The following is a 24206-nucleotide window of genomic DNA, read 5'->3' on the forward strand; positions in this document are numbered from 1 at the left end:
CGAATAAACTTGAACTTGGTCAGAATCTCATCACCTGCTGGCCATTGCGTCTGTCGTCTTCACCCTCATTGACGTCGACCAACCATGACGACGCACGTCTCGTGTAGACATTTAAGAAGAAGATGATGTTTAAATGCAACTGTTTATGCAACTTTATAACGTGGTCCTGGTCATGAAGATGAGATGCGTAAAAAAGAAGTACCCATTTATACGACTTTATACCTTACCTACGGTAAAGGCCAAGCCAGTTCTTACGAATTAAAAAAAAAAGATTACGTGACGTTTTATTTTATGCGCGGTACACACTGCAACTGCAACAACATTCGCATTCATTCATTTATGATGCGTCCACATCACATCACAACGCGAGCACGACACTCCACCCATTTACATGCGCCATACCACTGCACCGCCTGAACCGAACTACTGCTGGCCGTACCACACCGCCGCCGCCGGGAGAACTGATGAACAGCAGCAACAATTTGAAGCTAAATTTAAACTTATGACCGGTGATTTAACATGCAAGTCAGGTGTGGTGTTTTAATTCCGTCTTCGTGTGTTAAGTGCAACCAATTGAAATTGAAACTTCTTTTTATTCTGCTGTGATAGAAGTGATTTTTATCACAAGGAGTTCAAAATAAACTAACAACAACAACAACAAAAAACACAGACAATAATAAAATAATTGTAATTGCAAATAACAACTGTTACCGGTGTCTCTGGTTATAATTGTTTATCGTGGTTGAGTCTAAGTGGCAATATGGCTATAGGTCGATGACAAGCAAATAACTTGAATTGCAATTATATGGAATTAACAAACCTATTAGACGCCTATAAATTTCTTGCGGAAAAATATTTGTTTTTAAATAGAAAAAATACTTTATCACGTGCTAACTAGCTTGAGAAAAATGTTTTTATTTGAAGGATTGTGACTTATTTATTTCCTTTCGATAAATCAATTTGATCGAAAATTCACAATACAGAAGAATCTTGTCTGTTAGAAAGTTACACATTCATGTCATGTTTAAAGTTTTACTAAATGCTTTAACAAATCACGTCACTCTAAATAAAATTTACTTTTAAAGACTAGTTTTTAATGTTAGGTTTAAATTTTCCACATTTCCCAATTTAAGTATGTTATGCTCACCTTGGAAAGCATGATGCCTTAGATTTCTTACAAATTTTAACAAAATCAAAGCTGAATGACTTACGACGAACTTTTCCAGTATTCAGGTTATCCGAACATTCCGAGGAGTCAACATTAACTCCAGCCACTTCATCGTTGCAGCCAAGGTACTGCTACGGATATCCCAATCCAAGCCCAAACAAGGAAGTAGTATGATAAGAATCGACGTTAGATGGCTACAATCGCAAGAGACTGCCATTTCCTTTCCATCTAGTCTCTAACAACCCCCTAAAAAGTCATGTACTTTTGACCTAGCCCTCTTTTTCGAAAATTGTTCCAGGTTTGTTTGAACATTTTAAACATTCATTTGATTCAAATTTTTGGACCTCTATGATCAAAATTTTAAAGGATATGTGTAAAATTTGAAAACTATTCTAGGCCCTTTTTTCGAAACTCTTACTTTCATATTTTTTTAGTAAAAAGTGTTCTAACCATTGTTCTAAGAACTTAGAGTAGTTAAATGTATATTTTAAAAGATATTACCCCAGACTTTTATTTCAAAAATGCAAAATACGTCTCCCCAATTTTTTTTGTTTGAAAAGACTACATTTTAATAAAACGCGAATAAAAACATGTGCAGAAACCAAAACTTGGCTAATAATCTATTGTTTACGCTGATGATCGAACTTTCAAAAAAAGTGTGCATGTCTTTAAATTTTGTAAACATCAAAATCGACAATTCAGAAAATTTTCCAGATCAAACAATATTTTCCCCGGTTCGTGTCCAAATTTCGTCCAAAGCTATATACAATTATAGCAAAAAGGTGCAACCCCTTGAATAAATTAAAAATAGTACGCCAGCAAATACCACAAAAGCCTTAAGAGTAAAATTTCATTGCTTAAAATCAATTATTAGTATGAGCAATTTACAAAAAATGCTCCCTCGCCACCCCTTTTTTCCTAAATCGAACATCTAGAACTTGTTACCTATCTAAAATTACTCAAATCTTGTTGTTTCAAAGATTCATTAAAAAAATGAAGATTTTAAGCTTAAAAAGGACTTCAAGTTGAAAAACCATTTATCCTTGTTCTGGTCCCCCTATTAAGAAATTCAAAATTTCTAAAGAACTGCAGAGGCATCAGTCTCCCCGGAACATCGCTTATAAAATTCTTTCTGCCGTATTATGTGAACGTTTGAAGCCGTTCATCAACAACCTGATTCAGACCAAGTAGGTCCACCATTGACCAAATATTTACATTGCGGTAGATCTTGGAAAACCTAGGAATTTCAAATCGATACCCAAGATCTCTTTATTGATTTTAAGGCCGCATCCTAAAGGAAGAGGTTTACAGAGAAATGTCCACTTTTGGCATCCCTGTCAATTTTTTTTTCCAGTACCCGTGGCATGATGGGTAGTGCGTTGTACTGTCATGCAAGGGGTCTTGGGTTCAATCCCTGCTTGTGTCACCTTAATTTAAAAAAAAATAATTTTTGCGGGTACTGCCTCTTGCGAGGAATTGACAAATCCTTCAAGAGTAATCATTGTCATGAAAAAGTGCTTTCTCAAAATAGCCGTTCGGATTCGGCCTAAAATTGTAGGTCCCTTCGATTCCTGACAACAGTACTCGCACACAGGAATGGTTGAGAGTTGTAAGTCACTAGGCCCTGGTTCACAACGGACTGTTGCGCCACCCCATTTGATTTGATTTTTGGTCAATTTTATTCGTTTGTGCAGAATGACGATGAAGAATGCACGCTCCCCTATCAAGTTAAAAAAGGATTAAGACAAAGCAATGCACTGTCATAGACTTCTACAAAATCTTTCTGGAAAGAATTGTGCAAAAGTCAACCGTCAACACTAAAGGGCACCATCTTCCAAAGGTACATTCAATTACTCGGTTTTACCAGGTTCAATGACGAAAACTTGGCAAATGTCATCATCGCCGGGCAAAACGGGACTAATACCCTATTGGTCATAAAGATAGGGCTCCAGCACTTCGATTCATTAAAGAAAAAAAAGTCAACAGGTGTTGGTGGTACATCCAACATTGTACTACGACATTTACCTCAGGCAGCTGTGGATATTTTCACAACGTTCTCAATAATGCATATTATCCGGTCTGTTGGAAAACAGCTGTGGTACATCCTATCCCGCAAAGGGGAAAGGACAACTCAAATCCGGAGAATATCCGGTCGAAAAGTCTGCTGCCAAGTATCAGTAAGGTATTCGAGAAGGTTATAAATAGAGTTCTGTCCAAGTGGGCTGAGAACAACAACATAATTCCGGATAATCAGTTCGGCTTTAAGGCGGGACATGACACTATTAATGCTGCGTCTAAGCTTGCTTCTGATATCTAGTGGAACAAATCTAAAAGGCAATTTACGGGTACTTGTCTGTTTGACTTGGAGAAGGCCTTCGACACCGTATGGTTAGAGAGTCAGTATCCAAAGTTAAACAGACTCGGCATAAGTAAACCACTGTTGTATATGCTTTATGACATGCTTAATGCCAGACGGTTTATTTTCAAAATTGGCAATGTAACATCTACCAAAATCTTTGATATTAAAAATGGTCTTCAATAGGGAGCGGTTAACTCGCCGATCTTATTCAGCATTTAAACCAGTGATCTGTTAGGAAGCCATCAGCCTAATTGCGTACAGAACGGTCCCACAAAATGAGGTTATCAAGACACTTATGCAGGGTGACTTCGACAAGACTCAGCAATATTGCGATGACTGGAAGTTGAAAATCAACGTTCAGAAATGCGAAACTATTCTGTTCAGGACTCCGCTGTATGGAGCCTCAAGGGATACGAGAAAAAACTGAAAAACCTAGTGATCGTTAGACCAAATCGACAACCACTGGCGAATAAAAGTGTAGTAAAGTACCATTGCCATAGGGGAGCCTTTGCCCTGACAAAACGGTTGTTTTTTAGCACACTTCTTGACAGCAGTGTGAAGGTGATTTGCTACTTGGCCCTTATCCGGCCGATGGCGATGATTGCCTATGGGTGCCAAGTATGGTTGAACGTTGCCCCATCTTCTGAAATGGAAAATATTCGGGTGTTTGAGAGACAATGTCTGCGACGTTGCCTTGGACCACACAGAACACCAGAGTCGGAGTACAAACATTACTATTCCAACCAGGTTCTATACAACAAGCCAACATAAACAAAATAGATAATTTCTGACTGAAGTTTGGTAGAGGTCAAATTGCGAGAGCGATGTCGGCGACTAAGAGCTTAATTTTTGGGGCTTTCTACCCCAACAATGAGTACTACGAAAGTGACCAAGGGCTGATACATAGTTTCAAGTAGCTTAAGTATTATAATTTAATTTATTATAATTTAAGTATAATGGGTTTCGGTTTTCTTTTTTTTATTTAGTCTTAAGTTTTATCAAAAAAAAAATACAATTACCGACGACGGACGTCTTAGACAAAAATTCACCATGTACAGCTATAATTTTAAGGTAGTAAAGGAATTTGTCTACCTGTCAGTGAAATCAAACGAGGAATAACTCTTGCGCTAATGGCTACTTCTTTGGACTCAGAACAAAATGGAGTATTAAAGTCATCTCTCGAGTCATCTAAAGTCACAATCTAGACTCTCATCATCCCAGTTCTAATTAATGCCAATGACGCTAGGACCCAATCAGAGAAAGATGAGAGCTTCTTAGGATGCTTCGAGAGAAAAATTCTACGTGTGATTTTTGGTTCAGTCTCTTTATAGATGGAGAGTGGACAGAAGATACAACGACGAACAGTACGGGCTGACAGCAACACTGACCTGGTTAAGAGGATAAAAGTATAACTGGACACCAATTCTCCAGCGCGGACGATCTTCGAATCCAGTCCCAAGGGACAGCGCAGAAGACGAACACCGCGACTTAGGTGGCGCATTCAGGTGGGTGAAGACCTCAACCAACTTGGCGTGCGAAACTGGAGACAGCTAGCTAATGACCGAGCTGGCTAGAGACGCATGTTTGTTAAGGCCAAGGGTCTTTCCGGGCTATAGCGCCATCATATGTAAAGCTGTTAAATGTGAAGCAAAGCCCCACTTTAAGCAAAAAGAAACGGACTTAAATTGGGCGCCATTTAATAATTTGTTTTCCTTTCTTCCATTTATCACAATTTTTACGAGCACTGCACTTTTAGAGGAATTTCTGCCACAACAAAAGCAATTACATTTTTAAGGGCTTTAACGTTATTGAATTAAAAAATAAAATGTACACAAGCGTTGGGCTTCTCTTCAAGGAACTTCTTTCCAAAGTGTTAAAATTACGAAAATTAATATTAAACACTGTTTCAAACTTAAAATGTTTTACATTTATCATTACGTTGAATTAAGTCATGCCTCCGCACTCATTGTTATGTAGATTTATGGTAAATGTCTTTTTATAAACCTCACATTGGGCGCCAACTTAAAATATCCTTAAAGCTGATTTTCTGCTCTAACTTGTCGCACAATTTAATTAAATAATTCTTTTTTTGAAAACTGGATACTTAAATGTATTTCCTTGGAAGTATGTACTTAATCAAGCATACCGTCTTTTACCTCGAACTTAAATATTTTCGTGAAATCGTTGAAAGACAAAGACAACTTTTTTTTAAACTACAACTTTCTGACATCATTTGTTGAAACTTAAATTGGAATACACTCTTGTAGCCATTAATTCCCTCTGCAAAAACACACACCTTAAACATTCGTATCACATTTGTCACTGTTTTTCGAAATGCATCGACAGCTTAATAAAAAAAAAAAAACAAGACATAATGTTATTTTGTGCAATCTAACTTGATGATGGCGCACACCAAAACCGAATTGTTTTTAATTAGTTTCTTTGAATTAAGTACTCACAATCTCTTACCAAGTATTAGTACTCAGATATACTCACACACATTTATATTTATACGAAAACACAATTATTCTTCAAATACCAACTCATTTATTAAAACTAATATCAAATAATTACCCAACTTTGAACGTCACATCAATCTAAAATGTTTGCTTTATTTGACTGTAAATTCTTAGATACATCTAAAATATACAAATAGGTACACCATCAATGTATCCAAATAGCTCTGAGTCTGAAGTACTTGTATCTTACAGTCGATGTAACCAAAAATGCAAGAAGCTTTTGCTGTCATTACCTTACGATGCGATGGTACACATCGTCTGACAGACACCCACCATCCAGATACTTTATATCCTCCTCGAGGGCAAGTCAAACCAAAATTAATAGTTTTCCGAGACCAAAAAACTTACTAACTTGAAAAAAAATCAAAAACCTCTACTTCCATATCTCTTTGATGATATTTTGTATCTTGATGCAGTACCAAGGTACAACATTAACTGCATCTCTGCAAAGTAATTGAAAAGGGTGTTTTTTTTCAATCAAGACTTTTGAATAGTATAGAAAATGAAAAGGAGCGAAAACTCGTTTAACAACTTTTAAGGTACTTAAATTGAGCATCGTAACGTCGTCGTCGTCAGTGTTACAACGGCACTGTAAACCCCGCGAGTTACACTTATCTCAAAATTCGATTAAGATTTGCTTTGCATTCAATTTTTAAGTGTGTTAAATTTTCTGAAGCTAAAAAACAATAATTTTTAAAACCAAACCAAGATTTAATAATATTTTCTTTTAAAGAAAGTGGAAACATTAAAAAAAACCACCCTTTTGCGTAAATTTGTCACTTTATCTAGCATAACCACGAAATTCATTTACACTAGGGATGCAGGAGTTCGACAGACTAAATGACAGACAGACCCACAAAGTATATCTAATCCCCTCCTCTTATCCAAACCAGAGAAGAGAGCTAGCGCACTGGCTGTGCGGCTCCTCTAGGTAGATTATACAAGTCGACTATGGTATGGTATGGTGCTTTTTTGAAATATCATCACGACATCTGAACTACGATTATACAATTTCGACGACACATAGTGGAAAGTTATTCACCAACAATAAAGTATCGCTCTGTAGCTTCAAAATAAATATAAATAAAATTCAATGATGGTAATAAATTAATTCGATTGTATATTATACAAGTATTATAGGACTCATGGTTATAGAGAGAACTTAAGCGGGTATAGGATCGTCCTAGACAATATAAACTTGTATGCTGCGGCCGTCTCTCGTGATACACTGGATGGCTTTAACTGGTGCCATCGTCTCGTCGTGTCGGTCGGTCGCTTGGCCAGCGGCATTAGTAGATCTATGAACCGTGCAGATGCGTTTCGTTTTGCAGAAAAATTCGATTTACGAGGTCAATTAAAAGGTTAATGTAAAAGCAAAAGTCTATTTTATTGGACATATCCCATACCTTCTTACTCGATACATTTGGTATGTCCTTCATACACACATTCCTATATGTAGGTATGCATAAAATAAGATGATATAAAAGTTGAGTAAATTAAATGCTGTAGAGCAGTTTGTATCTGTTAAGTTGATTTATTTGACAAGGGATTAACATTCATTACGCCTTTAATCCTTATTTTTGTTTATTTTTTGAAAAGCAAGAAATACTTTTTCTTCATTTGGATAATTTTTAGTTGGCGCCCAATGTGAGGTTCATAAAAAGATTTAACATAAATCTACATAATGATGGATGTGAAGGCATTTTGTTAATTAAAATGACACTAAGACTAGTTTGATATTTGTTGTTTGTGTAATATTTTATTTAAATTCAAGGAAACACAAAATTTGTATAAATGGCGCCCAACGCGAGTGATTTTTCTGTCTCGTAATAACTTATAAAAATTAATGGGTTTGAATGGAATTGAACTCTATATTATGAAAAATGGTTAATTTGAGTCATTGTAAATATTAGTACAAACCATTTAAGAGAAAAAAGAAAAAAGGTAAAGTCTTTCTTCCACCTAAGCGGGTCTTTCACTTAAAGTCAGTTAAGTGGAGTCCTGATAAGTGAAAAAAACTACTTAAATTGATTAAGTGAATATTTATAGAGCGAAGCAATTGTATAGTCATTTTCGTGATAAAACTGCTTTGAATGTGAAAAATATATGAAAGTTTTTTAACTGATTTTTCGATCCGTATCTGTAATTTTTTTATTTAATTACTTAAAAAATACACGGGATTAAAAAAATGTTTCCAGTGACCAAAAAAATCAAATGGGGTGGCGCAACAGTCCGTTGTGAACCAGGGCCTAGTGACTTACAACTCTCAACCATTCCTGTGTGCGAGTACTGTTGTCAGGAATGGAAGGGACCTACAATTTTAGGCCGAATCCGAACGGCTAGTTTGAGAAAGCACTTTTTCATGACAAGAATTACTCTTGAAGGATTTGTCAATTCCTCGCAAGAGGCAGTACCCGCGAAAATTATTTTTTTTTTTAAATTAAGGTGGCACAGGCAGGGATTGAACCCAAGACCCCTTGCATGACAGTCCAACGCACTAACCATCATGCCACGGGTACTACGTTCCAGTGACCAACAAGGTTTTTATTAAGTGGATTTTTCTTAAGCAGGTTTTGTTGTATTTTTTATTTCGTTTTGAATGGACTATGGTTTTGGCTTATAGACTCTGAGTTTCTCATTGTTCAGCAACCTTGTCAGTTTCGCAACCGCGAATTTCTCCAAAAAATTACTTTAACTTTTGAAATGACCAGAGCCAACCTTTGGCCCTAAAAATAGAAATGTCCGTATGAGTAATGAATCTCCATCATATTACAAAAAGGATGGAGAGAGAAATGGAGATCCTGGGGCTGAAAATCAAAACGAGCCAAACTCGGAACATCCCACTCATCTTCTCTGGGAAACATTACACAGCAATTAGTAGAAAAAAGAGAGAGTTTTTAGTATTTTGGAAGTACGGTCTCTACCGAAGGCGGAACCCAAGAAGATATCGCTAGACGTATCGGGAAATCTAAGGCTGCTTTCGAGATGTTGCCCTATGTTTGGAGGAACAACTCTCACAGCTTCAGGTGTCTACAAAACGTCTTACGGATTTTGTCGGCCCATAAATTTATCCAAAGAATAATGATATAAGTAAAGATCCTATTGACACTATTATGCGAAGGCGGTAGTGGCTCACGCTTCGAAACGCAATAACTACATTGCAGAGTAGGTAATGCAATGAAATCGTTGTAGAAGAGACGGTAGACCAAGAAGCTTGTGGAGCAGTCGAGGAGGAATTGTCAATTTGGAGAGGAGCAATTGAGAGCTCAAATACATCGCCAGAAATTGCACTGGAAGGCGCAAAGGAGTAGCTGAGGCTTTATGTACCTTTAGGAAACAAACACGGCTTTGATATACCTGATGACCTAAGTAAGTTAGTAATAGGTTGCTTTGTTGACTTGAAAACAAAGTGTTACTTAACAAACCATTGAAAAATAACGATATTGGGTATTAATTCCAAAATGCTTTATTTCATTTAAAAAAATATATATTCCAGACAAGTTTTATCTATTAAACTCGCAGCCAGATAAGGATCATGAGCATCATGAATAATGCACGTACCAACCTCGAATTTAAAAATGCGTCTTGAATGCCAATAATTTGTTGGTCACAAATTAGGCGAACAAATTTATTTCTCATACTACCCAATGTAATATATAATAACTTGTTACGGATAATACGTAAGTAGGTGCTGTTCGCTTTTACATAAGTAAAGTGTTAGAAGTCGCCGACACTTATTTCTATATCAGGAAATATTTTCATCTAAGTTCCAAATTTGGGAAAATATCTACAAAAAACTATGTAAAAGCTAAAACTTTATAAATTATTATTGAATCAATCAATTTAAATGAGAAGGTGAAAATACAAACTTGGATTTGTGCACACATTAAGCTCTAAAATTAGCTAACGCTATAACGAATATTCCTACAAAAATCAACTTCCACGAGTATCTCCACTAAACTATTTCGTTATAAAAATTCACTCGAATTAACCCATATCAAAAATGCATTTTGTTCTTCAGCAGTTCAATGCTCGTTATAACCCAATTGCATCCTTGCACGTTTGCATCGAATCAAAATCGAAGCTTAAATATTTAAACACAAATATATTTATATGTAAGTCTTTGCTTCATTTTTATTTAAAAATAATTCTCCAAAAAGAAAAAAAGTAGAAAAATTCCTGATCGACATTTAAAAACAAGTAAAATCTTTGTCACGTAGCTATATATCCATTTTTTTCCCAGGCTCAACTAACTAAATGCATTTATATAGATACGTACCTCGTCCTAAAATCAAATATGTTTTTAATTCTGAGTTGCAACCAAACAACGATGCACATTTCCTATCTTTTGTATGTTTATATATTTTTGTTTAAACTTTTTTTTTGCGATATCAAATGTGTAGCGCTGAACGAGCTAAATCACGTATTTAATAATCAAACTGCGGAGTGCGGATGCGAATGATGCTTTGGCGGCCGCGGCCAGAGGCGGCAATGGCTGCAGAAACAGCATATCGGTAGCGCGACAAGCATACATTGCAAATAGAATCAATAGATATCGATAGACACAACAGCGGGAAAAATTCACAATGCATCTATGTATGTAGTTATGTTAAAATTTATATCAGCGATACACAATTCTCATTCATAGAAACAAAAACTCAGCCAGGAGCAAGCATATTGTAGATATGTATCTGTGCTTTGGATTCAGTTGAATACACTTCTTTTGCTTATAGATATAATTTTATTTTTTTTAGTCAAAATGTCATCCGTTGCCTGTCAGAGAAGAGTTGAAGCACAGTGGGGCAGGCTATACTTGTTCATTTCTACAGATCAAAAACAATTTTCTTGAACCATATTTTCTATTTATATGGAAAATATTAGAATGCTAAGTAAAAAAGTAAAGAACAAAATTTGTATTGTTTAAGAATTTGGTTCAAAGATAAATAATAGAGATACCCGGGTAGCTGGAGATCACTCGGGTAGTCGGGTATCCGGTCACCTGTAAGATATAAGTTCGGGGTACCCGATGCAGTCACGAGTACTCAAAACGAAGTCGGGTACCCGAAAACTGGACAAGTAAATGCATTTGTATAAATATGGTATAAATGAATCATTAACTTTCATATAACACGGGAAAATTAATACTTTAATGTTTACAGAATAACTTTGTTACTAAAAGACTTAAAGATTTAAACTTTACATCTGGGCATCTTATTTTCATTAAATTATATTAAAGAAAAATTCCTCATAATTGAGAATATTTAACAATTTTATTCACTGTCTTATGTTTATAATAAAAGAAAACTTTTCCACATGATTATATTACTCTACCCAAACATTTTTAACATGTTTGTAAGTTTGAATTAGTACCTTTCAAAAGGCAGTGACACGCCTTGAGAAAAAATCTGCATTGGCATGCAATGCTCAAACCAAAAAGATGTACGTAATCATTCTTTTAAATATTGAGTTTTTACCTAGGTTAAACGACAGCATTAATTTTTGAACAGAAACACTTTAAATTTCAACATAAATGTGAAAACCAAAATACACACCTTATTTAATTTAATGCATTTTTCCTAGTTTAATACATATTTCCTTTTTTTTAACTTAAAACGAATTGTACATTAAAAAAAAATTAAAGAAATAAAGAATATTCTACATAATTAACTCAACAGTTTGGTTACTAAATCAATTTTATTTTATTCGCTCTTGTTGATTCTCATAATAAAACACAGTTGCTTAAAATATTAATCATTATAAAGCACAAACTATTATTTTGATAATTTATTTTCCAAATATTTCATATTTTTATCATAATAAAAAGTTAAGTTTTTCAACTTATAATAAATGAATATTAAAAAAAAATATAAAATGCATAGTGTACAGAAAATTCTTTGTCTTTTGACACCTAATTTATTGGATGCAAGTTAATGATTCATTTATACAGTTCTTATACAAATCTAATTTGTCTGGTATCTGGGTACCTGACTCCGTTTTGGGTACCCATAAATGTATCGGGTGCATGTAATTTAGGTATAACTTACGGGTACCCAACTACCCGTATTGATTGATTTGGGTAATACCCGTGTGAAATCAAGAGCTCTAATAAATAATATATTCTTTTTAAGTATCCTAAAATAAATTAAATAATTTTTTGATTTGTTGAGTTTTATTTTGATTTTTGTGGTCGTTTGTTTCACTGTAAGACAATTGAAGTGCAGCATCTGCAGTATCATCGATGATGATGGCATATGAATCGATATTTTGTTTTTTCTTCTTTTTCTTCTATTTTTGAAAACATTGTTGTAATCGAAGGAGAATACAAAAAAATAGAGATAAGCTTGCATTACTGCAAAGTATCTAAACGATTAGAGTTTTGTTGCGCCATGTCAAAAAAATATACATTTTTTTATTTCGATTTTGTTCGATATGTTCGTTTTTATACAGGTACCCAGCATAAGCGCACTAGTGAACTAATAGTTGGAATTTTATTCTAAGCAGGGTTATTTAATAATATCACGATGTGTTTCTGTTTTTTTAATTTAATTTTCAACTATGTTTCAATGTGTGGAATAAAATTGAAAGACTAAAAAAAACTTAAATTTAATTCTAAAAAATAAAAATAAATACATTCGTTTTCTAAGTTTTGAGCTTAATTGATATCCGTGTAGGAGTTTAATTATTTTTTAGTTTTTATTTGCTCATGATCATTTTTGACTGATTTGTTTATTTAAATTAAATCTATTAATTTAAAGTTCAAAAAACAATTGTTGAATATAAACAAGAAATGGTACACAAGAACAGAGTAAATCTAAAAGAAGAATGACTGCCATGTTTGCAAGTTAAGATATCAATTTATCTTAGAGTAATATAAAGTCAGTACATGAAAGTGCTTAAATTTTACGAACTTTTTGCACAATTCTTTAAAATATTAACAATTGTTTAAAAATAAATAAATAAATTGGGTGGCTTAACAGTCCGTTGAGAACTAGGGCCTAGTGACATAGTGACAGGAAAGGAGGCGACCTACAGTTTATGTGCCGAATCCGAACGACTAATTTAAGAAAGCACTTTTTCATGACAAAAATTACTCTTGGAGAATTTGACGATTCCTCGCAAGAGGCAGTACCTTTGAAAAGACTTTAGATGGCATAGGCAGGGATCGATCCCAAGATCCCAAGGCACGCACAGCATTGTAAGCCTTTAGATACATTATGGATAATTTGTTTTTCAAACACAAGTTATTTGGAAAAAAGTTTTAAATTTGAAAAAAATTTAATGAGAACATTTTTGTAAGTTACTTAGCTCCATTTATGATTGAAGATTCAACCTTTTTGTTGAATATGCAGAATCTGGTCATTTTTGAAAGGTGATTTAATTTTTTTTTGATACTTAAATGTGATAATCACAAGGTATAGCTAAAAAGGTATCACATCAAACATTTAATAGTCAATTTGAATGCAATATGATGCATAAATAGAGCTTCCAAAAATAGGTAAACGTTTTTTTTCTCTCTCAAAAATTAATTTTTGGTACCGAAAAAGCTGACGGCCTTAGCACAAAAAAAGAAAAGCAGGATAATCTTCAATAGGCAGCTTATTTTGTTGCAGGAAGTTTACAGATTGACACAGCAGCTTCGAAGCAACACAAAATTCGACTTCAAAATCCATTTCAAATAGATCAAACGTAACAAGGAACAAATATAAAAATCAACTTTGAGATACAATTATATGCAACAATTTTTGTGGTCAAATTTTGATTTGAATGGTTATAAACCTGAAAATTGTCGCCTTAAAAATTGGTAGCGACATACAATTCTGTCGCTGTCTTAATGTAATCAATGCCATCCAAACCCGTTGGCTCTAAGAAGTGTAAAGTGGTTGTCAAAGTTGCTGTATCAATTTATTTCTCGCTTTTGGGTTGGATAATATATTTCTTTTAAAAAAATTAAGATTTAACGAAAATTCATTATGGAGTTTGATAACAGACGCTTTTCAAAAATATCAATTAAAGTTTAATGAACAAAATCTAAACGTAAAATTAATATGAATCGATAATTTCTACCACCCAATAAACTTCTGTTTATTTTGGAATGAAAGATGGGCGTGGTTATAATAAACCGAAATCAGAAGAACAACTTTTTTTGAAATGCTAATAATGTTAGATGAGCATTAATTTTTTTTGAAAATAATAAAATGGCAGCTTTTAGTCGTATAAATATATAGGAGTTTAGTAATTTAGTTTCAAACATTTCTTTCATTGTAAAGTTTCTTACTTTGTTGCGTTTAAACTGTTCTTCTAACTTATTTAAATCGACTGAAGTTTTCAGTCCTTCTTTTTTTAAATTGTACTTAAAGCTTCTAAGAACAAATTTTTAAAATATATTAAAATTATCTAAAAACTGTCTGTCAAATATAAAATTTTGTTTTTCTTAAATGAAAAAGGCGAACAAATCAAAACAAAATTACTAACAATTTCAGTTTTTTAAATTGACCCATGAAGCTTTCGAATTTATAAACAACATAGCTCAACAAGGAACAAAATTTCACTTTTTATATTTTTTTTTTGGTTAAACAAGTCAAAATGGAATTGGATCTGATCAGAGATGTGACTATGCAATTTTTCATTATTTGATAAAAAGGTAGATTTTTTGGTGAGAAAGGAATTGTTTAATATTTTCAATTAATAACATAACAGTACCATAATTACTCAAAAACTCGAAAATTTAATTACAATTATCCTAATGAGCTTAAAAGGGCAAAGAAAAACATCGATAGTTCTTTTTGTATTTTTATTTATCAAATATGTATGAAAGAGATTTCTGAAGGTATTATTAGAGGTAGTCGATTTAAGTTGTTATGTAAAGGGTGGATAGAATTTAAGGGAAGATGTGGAATGAGAACCACACCCAAACATTTGTGAAAACACCACTGCGTGCTCGTATTCCAGAAAATATTGCTGCTGTCCGCTACAGCAGTGTGGCATCTCTCAGGCTCGTCGTTTATGAACATTATGCATAAATAATTGCACGCTTCAAAGGTAAGAATGGTGGCAAAAATGGCAACAGTGGATAATCAATTTTCGAAGAATATCATCTGCAGCAATGATTCACATTTTAACTCAGTGAATTTCTTTTTAAGCAGAATTGCCGCATTTGGGCTAGTGATAATTCCAAAGTGAGTGTCAAAAACCAATGCACCCACAATGACTATTTGGTCATCATCGGGCCGTTTTTTTTCCAAAATGAATACGGTCAGGTAATTACTGTGAATGGTGTTCGTTATCGAAAGATGATAACGAATTTTGTTTGGATCAAATTGTAAGATATGAAAGAAAAGGATGTACGTCGATAAGCCAGCTATAATTCAAGAGCTAAAGGGTGAGATAATTTGGTACTTTAACCACATAGAACTTTAATTATGTTCAAATACCTCAATTATCAAACATTTACACCATCGGATGAAATTGTCCGATATTTTGTTCGACACAAAATTAAAGTATACCAATATTATCATAATAAAAAGAAATGACAATAATTTCCAAAATAATAATAGTTTTGGACTCAATTTTTAAAAAATAGTGAAACTCCAAAACTTTAATATGGAAAACATCTTTAAGAACAAATAATGCACTTTTTACCTCCACACTTTTTAAAGTACAAAAGAGCAAAAATAGCTCAGCTCAACAGTCTTTGTAGGCCGTATAAATTAGAAATACATTTCTAATTTCATTATTTCTTTAAAATCATGAATTTTGCAATTGAGAAATTATTCTCTACTACTTCTTAAAGAATGAATGTTCTGGTATTTTAAATATTAAAATTATTCTCCATTTTAATCTAAATACAATTTAATTAAGTAGTTAATCATTTATAAATAGATTTTCGTTATGAACTATTGCATATCACTAATTATTAATACTTTTATTGTCATGGAAACAGGCAATTCATAAAAGCGAGTTCCCAAAAATTAATTTAATCCCTTTATTTATCGGTCCTAACGTTCAAAGTTATATCACAAAAACCCCAATCCCAAACATAAGTTTTTGCCCAAAATAGTGTCATGTTTCAAAAAGAGAAATAAAATAACAACAAAACTTTTGTGTGTATTTTATGAGCATTATTATTTCCAGAATACAAGAAAACTCCACCCGAATTATTATAGTCCTACCCTTCTACATAGTACAGTTTCAATGAAGAAGAAAGGCTTCTTCTTATTATGTTATGTCTTGCAGAGAAACAATGCAGCAAGACACGCAATCATTACGATTTTCCTTAATCTTTTTACATGCATATACATACGTACAAGAAAACTTTATCTAACTGTTACTGGGTAGATAGGTAGGTTAGGTAGATATACTGCATAATCAAACAAGCCATATGAGTAAGAGTATAATATATCCCATCAGGTAGGTAACTTATCCAATAATCCACCTCCGACCTACTGCTTCTCCTCCTTTCCAACAACAACAACAACGAAGAAAACGCTTTATTCCCGAAATGACTCGACTTGAATTTGTGTCCCTGTCCATCTTTGTTTTGTTGGTATGTTTGAATTTGTGTTGTGTGCCAAAATCTATTTGGCATTTTCAATTCTACAAACTCTCAAACCAAGCAAGAGGGGCCAAAGTTTGTACGTCATATTCACTACCCTCCCAAACCTCCCTCCATCATCCCTCGATACTGCAAAATGTTTCCTGATAGATACAACCAACTATTCATCGGAATTTATCTCGCCCCATACAATCTCACTAAAAACATACAAAAATATATGCATACATATATTTATATCTCTGCTGCTGACCTTTGGGGCACACTGGATCCCCGGCACCCGCCGACGCCATCACCACACCACCGCCGCGCCGGCCGCCGCCGCCGGCTCGCCGCCGACGAAACCCGAAAGTGTTTTAAGTTCTGAACTCTGTTGAAGAGTTTACCTAGTTGATGAATGTATTGTGTTTGTGTGTACGAAGCACGAGAGTATATTTGTTTTAGTGTTTGCAGCATGCAGCAGCCAGGAGCAGAGAGCAGGAGAAGGCAATGCTTTTGCTTATGCTGTGTATACAGTTAGCTGTTAGCTATTAGCTTTGACTGCAACTTTAGGGAATTCCATTGAAAACATAAAATCTACTTCGCAGAAATGCCGGATATTGAAAAGTCCTCCACACGTTGCATGAATAGGATTTATATAGTTGGCCTACTGATGCAATGCAGTGAGCAGCTAGAAGCGAGCAGCAAGCAGCACAAATGCTCATTCTAAATTTATTGATATTGAGAATGTTTATAGTGATTGTGATTGTTGTTGGCATTATAAATTAATCCAAAAATAAAAATTTTAAACAAAACAAAGAATAAACAAGAAGCAAGTATTCGGCCTACTTTTGTTTATTACGTGATGGATGTGCGAGAACAAGAAGGGTTGAATTGAAATAGATAAGTTTTTAGATTTGTTCTTTTAGAAGGAGTTTTAACGTATATACTATTTGATTGCTGATAAAGGAATGCTTGGGTCTTATGTTTTATTTCAATCAAATAACAAAAAGTTGATATAAAGTCGTTTCCAATAAGAGACTACATTTAGAAAAACAAGATATTTGGGCAGCTATCACTTTGAAAGCTGTCATTTTTTGACATTCGACAAGTTAAAACTACACCATTATTAAAAAAATAAACAATACCCCTTTCATTGGAATTGTTAAAATTTACTACAAAGACTTTTTAAGTCACTTTTGGATCTTCGTGGTTTGTTGTTAAAATTTGAGCTGTTGGGTAAGTTAATTATGTTAAGAATCAAAAACCATAAGCAACTTAAGAAAATATAGCTACTGTAGCCCGCACTTTTGACAAAACCCCAAGTTCTTCGGTTCTTAGTCGATTTTTCTACTTTCTACAAATGACATTACACTGTACTTTGTTAACAGTTTCAGACTTAGGACTAAAAGATTTTAATGTCGAGTTAGCACAAGAACTTAAGATGGTCGATCATAGCTTCGATCAGAGCTTCATTCAAATGTAACAGATTATCCATTTTGCGGTTTCAAAAGTATAGGGCTGGAATTTGACACCTGGCAATCTAAGTTTTTAAACCCATTTTTTGCTTAAGTTGAAAGTCTGGCATTTAATAAAATGGATCGCTTACTATCGCACAACACATACAAATTGTTAGAACCTACTTCAAAAATGGTGGCTCTGCAAACAATTCGGAGCGTTATGGTCATATGATAACCGACTGTTTTTGGCCTGCTATTTAAGAATACGACTTGTCGAATATGTGGTTTCAACAAGATGGTACCACATGCCACACAACTGAAGCGAATATGGCTTTATTGCATGGCGATGTCAACTGGCTACCAAGCAGCGTTGCCACCAAAAAATAAATGTTCGTGCCACGTTTTTTCAAAAAACGTGTCATCTATGAAATTTTCGTGCCATACGAAAATAAAACTCAAGTTGTTCTTTAAAAATAAATATAAATTGAATACTATTACTATTAAAAAAATCACTTCCTCTATTCGTGCATGAGTAGGTATTATTATTAAAAATTATAGGTATAAATAATATTAAAATATAAAGACGTAATAAAGCTTTGTTATAATAAGTTAAATAAATAAATTAGCTGAAGGTTAAAATTTTGACAATTATTAGGCCTAATAATATCATTATATGACATTATAGCATTAATTGTTTTGTATGACAATTTGTTTTAATATTATTTAGCCTTAAAAACACTCGTTTTGCTGATGCACTTCCGTGAGTCAAACATAAATTTGGAAATATTAATAAACATTGCTTCATCAGTTATATTTTTTTATTTATACAACTTAAGCCTTACTTCTTTGAATCTTTAAGAAAAACGCTAGCCCCAAAAATTTTTCTTGTACCATCTTTCTCGCACTATAATAGATGAGAAAATTCTGATATCAAAATATTGAAGTGTGGAAAAATACTTTTTATGTTTGAATTATTTTTTAAACGCATTTATAACATTAACATTAAATTAAGTTTTCTTTCAAATTCTTGTGAAAGTTTTTTTATAGAATATTTGACAATCTTTTAAAACACTAAATTTTTTGTTAGTCTCTAAATTTCGAACCTTTTCTGTGCATTCAAATCCCATTATTGCATTTGAAGAATTAACATAATCTTCTTTAAAAAATTTTGTTTTTAGGAAAATTTGGTGAAAAATAGTTATATCTGAAATTAATAAATTTATTTTTGGGGCTTCGCTTTGAAATGACAATAAATTTGTCTGTAGAAGGTAGAACGTAATCCAAAAACTTGAAATATGATTTTATTCTGTTATCGTTTAGAGGTCAAGGAGTCTTTTTGACTTTTCACTGTTTTCTTCTTTGAGAAAAAACCATCCAATTTTTTAACAAACATTTAATGCCACAAATGCAAGCCAGAGAGTTGAAATCATTTTTGGAATTTTGTTTTGTTTAATAGTGAAATATTCTTGAAAAACTGCCATTTTACTTTGCTGTTTAGGACTGTTTTTAAAAAAACTATATAGGTACATCTTTGGCTAATTCATGTATTGTAGAGCCATTTGAAATACATATTTGCAACGAATGTGAAGTGCAACTGCTTGAGCAAATATTGAACTAATATTTTTATACCAATTAGGTTTGATATGGGAATATTATAAGTTTCTAAAAAATCAAGTATATGGTTCTTGATAAACTGTTGATTTAATGAATTTTGACACTGCGTTTACACTATGAGTTTAAATTTATGTAAAAATATTGACATAAAAAACGTGCCATATTTAAACTTTTCGTGTCACCGTGCCACGAGAAAATTTCCGTGTCAAAATGGCAAAATTGTGCCACATCGGCAACGCTGCTACCAAGATCATGTGATTTGACACCACAGGACACCTCTTGTGCACTTAAAAACCAACATTCCTTAAGTTATTGCTGAGATACTGCCTAATATAATATGTTATCTTTCGATATTAGAAAAGTTAAAAAACTACATCATTACTAAAAAACTAAACGATACACTCTTCTTTGAAATTGTTAAAATTCAACACTAAGATGTTGAACATTTTGAAATAGTGAAGCTGGTGGAAAGTTTAATATACTGGGGTAAGTTAGAGATGTGAAGAAGCAAAATCGTGGGTGTTGACGAGAACCCAAGTTTCACGATTCCCTTGTTTTTTATTTTGTTTAATGACTTAGATCCTAAAGGATTAAAAGTTCAGTTAACAAAAGAATTCAAGCTGGTTAATCACCAGCAAAATCGTATTTTCGCTTAGTAGGTCTCTTAAATGTATACAAACAACCCGGATCTTCATCCTTGAAATATATAAAAATGATCCGGGTCTTCATCGAATGGTGAGGAAAGGTCTGATATTGTTTTTCATTGTTAATGGCATTCATCCCTCTTTACAAAAAAAAGGCAGTTATTCATTTCTCTCATAAAAATTTTTTTCATTTATTTATAATTTGTTAAATACTAAAGTTAACAATTCTTATTAATATAATATATACTTAAAATCTAAAAATTAAACTAGACTGTTGAAAAATATTAATTTGCAATTTATCCTTTTTATATTATCATTTGTTGAATAAATAAAAGAGTGAAATTTATTATAGATTTCAATTAATTGATTTGAGGGGCTATGTACACCATAGTTTGATCTGCTTAAATTAGTATTCAATGGTTTTTGGAATCTTATACTTGAACGACTTAAGCTTAAGTTTAAACTACCAAGAACTGATGACTCGTTTATTATTCCAACAATAAAACATAACTACAAGTACATCCTACGATTTGTCAAAGAAGGAAAATTTATTAAAGTCTTTGTGAATAAGGCGGTAATGGATGAATATCACGAAACCACGGAAGCGATCGTGGATTTGAGGTTTGTGACGTGAACGGCGCGGCGTAGTAAGGTGGCCATGCCGTACATTGAATGTTAGTTTAGGATCTAAGACAATACTTAAGTCAGAAAATACATAGACTCTACTTAAAGGACAAGAATCAAACATGTAACTAAAAACGATTGAAACTTTTTCACGCGTAAAACTCATCGTTTTACATTTGTCAACATTTAAAACAAGACGATTATTACTGCACCATTCCCTGAATAATATTAAGTCTTCTTGTAGGAGAAGATAGTCAAATTTAGAGTTACTTTTTTTTAATTTTGTTGTCATCAGAATATTTTAGGATAGACGAATTTTGAATGATCAAAACCAAGTCATTTATAAATAAAACAAACAGAATAGGACCAAGGTGACTACCCTGGGGGACACCAAAATTCACAACAAATGAACTTGAACACTCATTACGAAATTTAACAACATATCGTCTATTTTGCAAATATGAGGCGATACAGTTAATGAAATAGTCGTTACAACCTTGCTGTGATAGTTTTAAAAGTAATGTTTTATGACACAATTTGTCAAAAGCATTGCTGATTAGTTAGGGTACCCACATGCTTTCTTCTAACGATTAACGAATTTCAAAAAAGTATCAGGATTTTTTTTAAGGTTTAATTCAATTTTCTGAATGTAGTCATCATATAGGATGTTAGAGTAGTCAGTGAAAATTTGTTTTATTATAATGAACGTCCTTTAATCATCATCAATTCATGTTTGATTATAGCTTTGTTCCTTTTGTTTATTTTTTTTAAGTTTTTAACGTGAAAATCTTTTTAAATGGAACCGTTTTGTTAAAGCAGTCAAAAAGAGTTAAATAAAAATATTTGAGTTACAAAATTAGTGATCCTAATTGATCGTACATCATAAATTAAAAAGGTATTCATATGACGCGTTTATTGGAATGTAGAAGTTATCGTCGTCGATTCGAATCCAACTGAGATTGGGTAAATTAAAATCACCAACAACCAGTACTTCGTCTTCACGTTCTAAAAGGATAAGTTTTTCATAAACCTCAATCACGTCTTAAGCCTTGATAAGCGGAGTCAAAAAGCTCCGAATCCAAGAAGGAGTTGTTGAGCCATGTTTCCGTCAATATTATGATATCGTGAGGAAGATTTTTAATGTTTTTGTAAAGAATGTTGGTCTTTGTCCGAAGTACATTTACGTTTTGGTTATGTGGAAAACCTTGTACAATACAAACTATAAACAATCAAATATTTTCTATACTATAAGTAACTATTAAAAATCTAGTTTTCGTGGAATATTTCATTTTTCTTGACAAAGCAAAGCATTTCTTAACCTTTCTCTTTGGGCACAAACGATTTTTTTTAGAATATTTAAAGGTAATTGGATATTCAATACATAACAAGTGATTACCAGTGTAATTTGTTGATATTTCTTACATCAAGCTAATAAAACCCAATTAGACACTAACTTAGTCTGTTTAAAGATAAATTTAATTTGCTGCTACTTTTTACAAATTAACATGGCTCTCTAGGAGCTCTAAATTGGCTTCATAAGACAACATTTTACACAGAAAAAAAAAACACTTTTATTACCTTAATTTTGTTATATTGCTTTTGCTAACATAAAGGGAACAAATAACAAACGGCGATTTCTTAAAAATTAAAATAAAAAAGTACGTATACGTCCGAGTGTACTTTTGTAGTTTTATGGAAAATAATATAAGAGATGGGGCTCTTTTCGACTAGGAATGGATGTCAAGAAAAATAGGTAAATTAGTGAAGCATGTTTTGAAAAGTTATTCGAAACTTAAGCATATGGATTTCGAGATATTCTTTTTTCTTGGATTTACACACTGTTAGTTTAATTCAAAATTAAATTCTGGTTCTTCCATTTTTGTTGTTCTTAGTTTATTTTACTAAATTCCAAATTCTATACATTCTAATGAAATGTTTTTAATCTTTCAAATTTATATAATATTACTTTATTTTTCTTAGTGTAAAAGAAAATGAACGAAGAAGAAAAAAATATTCCACGAAATGAAACCCGATAATTGCACAAAATGATTAATGTTATTTTAGACCGCATGTTTAAACATTTAATTCATTACCTTACCTATGTTTAATTTTTTTTGTATGTTTCGGTATAATTTCTGAAGGTAAATGAAGAAAAGAAAATTCTATTTTTATATTAAAAGAAAAAATTTATTGAAAATCTTGTGAGGGGAGAGAAAATGAAGACATGGTAGAATCTAGAAGTTTGTTTTTGCTTCAGCTGTGGCTGTGGTTATAACAGACAACCAAAGTAAAATAGACGTGTAAAATGTAATTAGGCTTAAAGTGTGCTCTGATTCATAAATATGTACATCTTGTTGGAAATTTAATTAAATAATAATTATTCGTTTCGTAGTTCGTTGTGTTCTTGTTCTTGTTTTAATTTGTTTGATTTTTGTGACGTGGAACGATGGAAACGCAGAATTTTGCATGTTTAACATACGGATTTGCTATTTTACCTTATTATGGAGAAATTAAAATGCAACTTAAAAACATTGTAATAAGATTTATGCTACTTTTATGTTACTTTTGTTGTGAATCTTAATATCTATTAAAATTTTCAAGTGTATGAAGATTCGAATTTCATTTGACTAGAACACTTAATTTAAAAACAAAAGAAAGGAATATATAACTTTAAGAGTAATCCTATAAATTAAATTTAGTAAATTTGTTAACTTATCGAAATTAAATTATTAAACTTATCCACTTCGATCAAATAATCCCAGCTTCAAAAGAGTTTAAAATATTGGATATGACTTTCAGTTCTAATATAAAATGGAATATTGAGGTCGAAAAAGTAGTTCTTCAACTAAAAAAAACACGACATAACCTCCTGAATATGATATACTCCAAAAAAAGGACCTTGCTTGAAAGTCTCGACTGCTAACTGCTAAAACACTCGTTGAAGGTGTTTTGCAACATGGACTTACTACTTACATGTGGACAACATTAAAAAACTTTAAAGACATCGACACTGCGATCAACAATTGCTTTCGTTCAGCTTCAGGAGCACTAAAATCAATAAGGATCGCAGCTCTTAGACTTGAAACCGGGTATCACTACTTTCATAACTTAAGTAAAAGAAGAGCTATGAACTTAGCTAGCAATACTTCTGCTGATCCAAAGCATTCGTTGTATAACATTGACATGGAAATTATAAGTTTAGGAACGGAATGAACTAAAAACGTGCACTTTTTAAGGAATTTAGCTTGATAAAAGTTTAACAAAATAGTGAGTTTGAACCTGGTTCAATT

The 24206-nt window shown here is 32.7% G+C and overlaps 1 protein-coding gene across 2 annotated transcripts in view; it reads right to left on the reverse strand.

The window, feature by feature from the left end:
* LOC129939562 (disco-interacting protein 2) overlaps positions 1-24206 on the reverse strand; it is a 310790-nt gene that overhangs the window by 155058 nt on the left and 131526 nt on the right. The window lies entirely within an intron of this gene.

Source organism: Eupeodes corollae, chromosome 1, assembly GCF_945859685.1.
Source record: "Eupeodes corollae chromosome 1, idEupCoro1.1, whole genome shotgun sequence".
Classification (NCBI taxonomy): domain Eukaryota; kingdom Metazoa; phylum Arthropoda; class Insecta; order Diptera; family Syrphidae; genus Eupeodes; species Eupeodes corollae.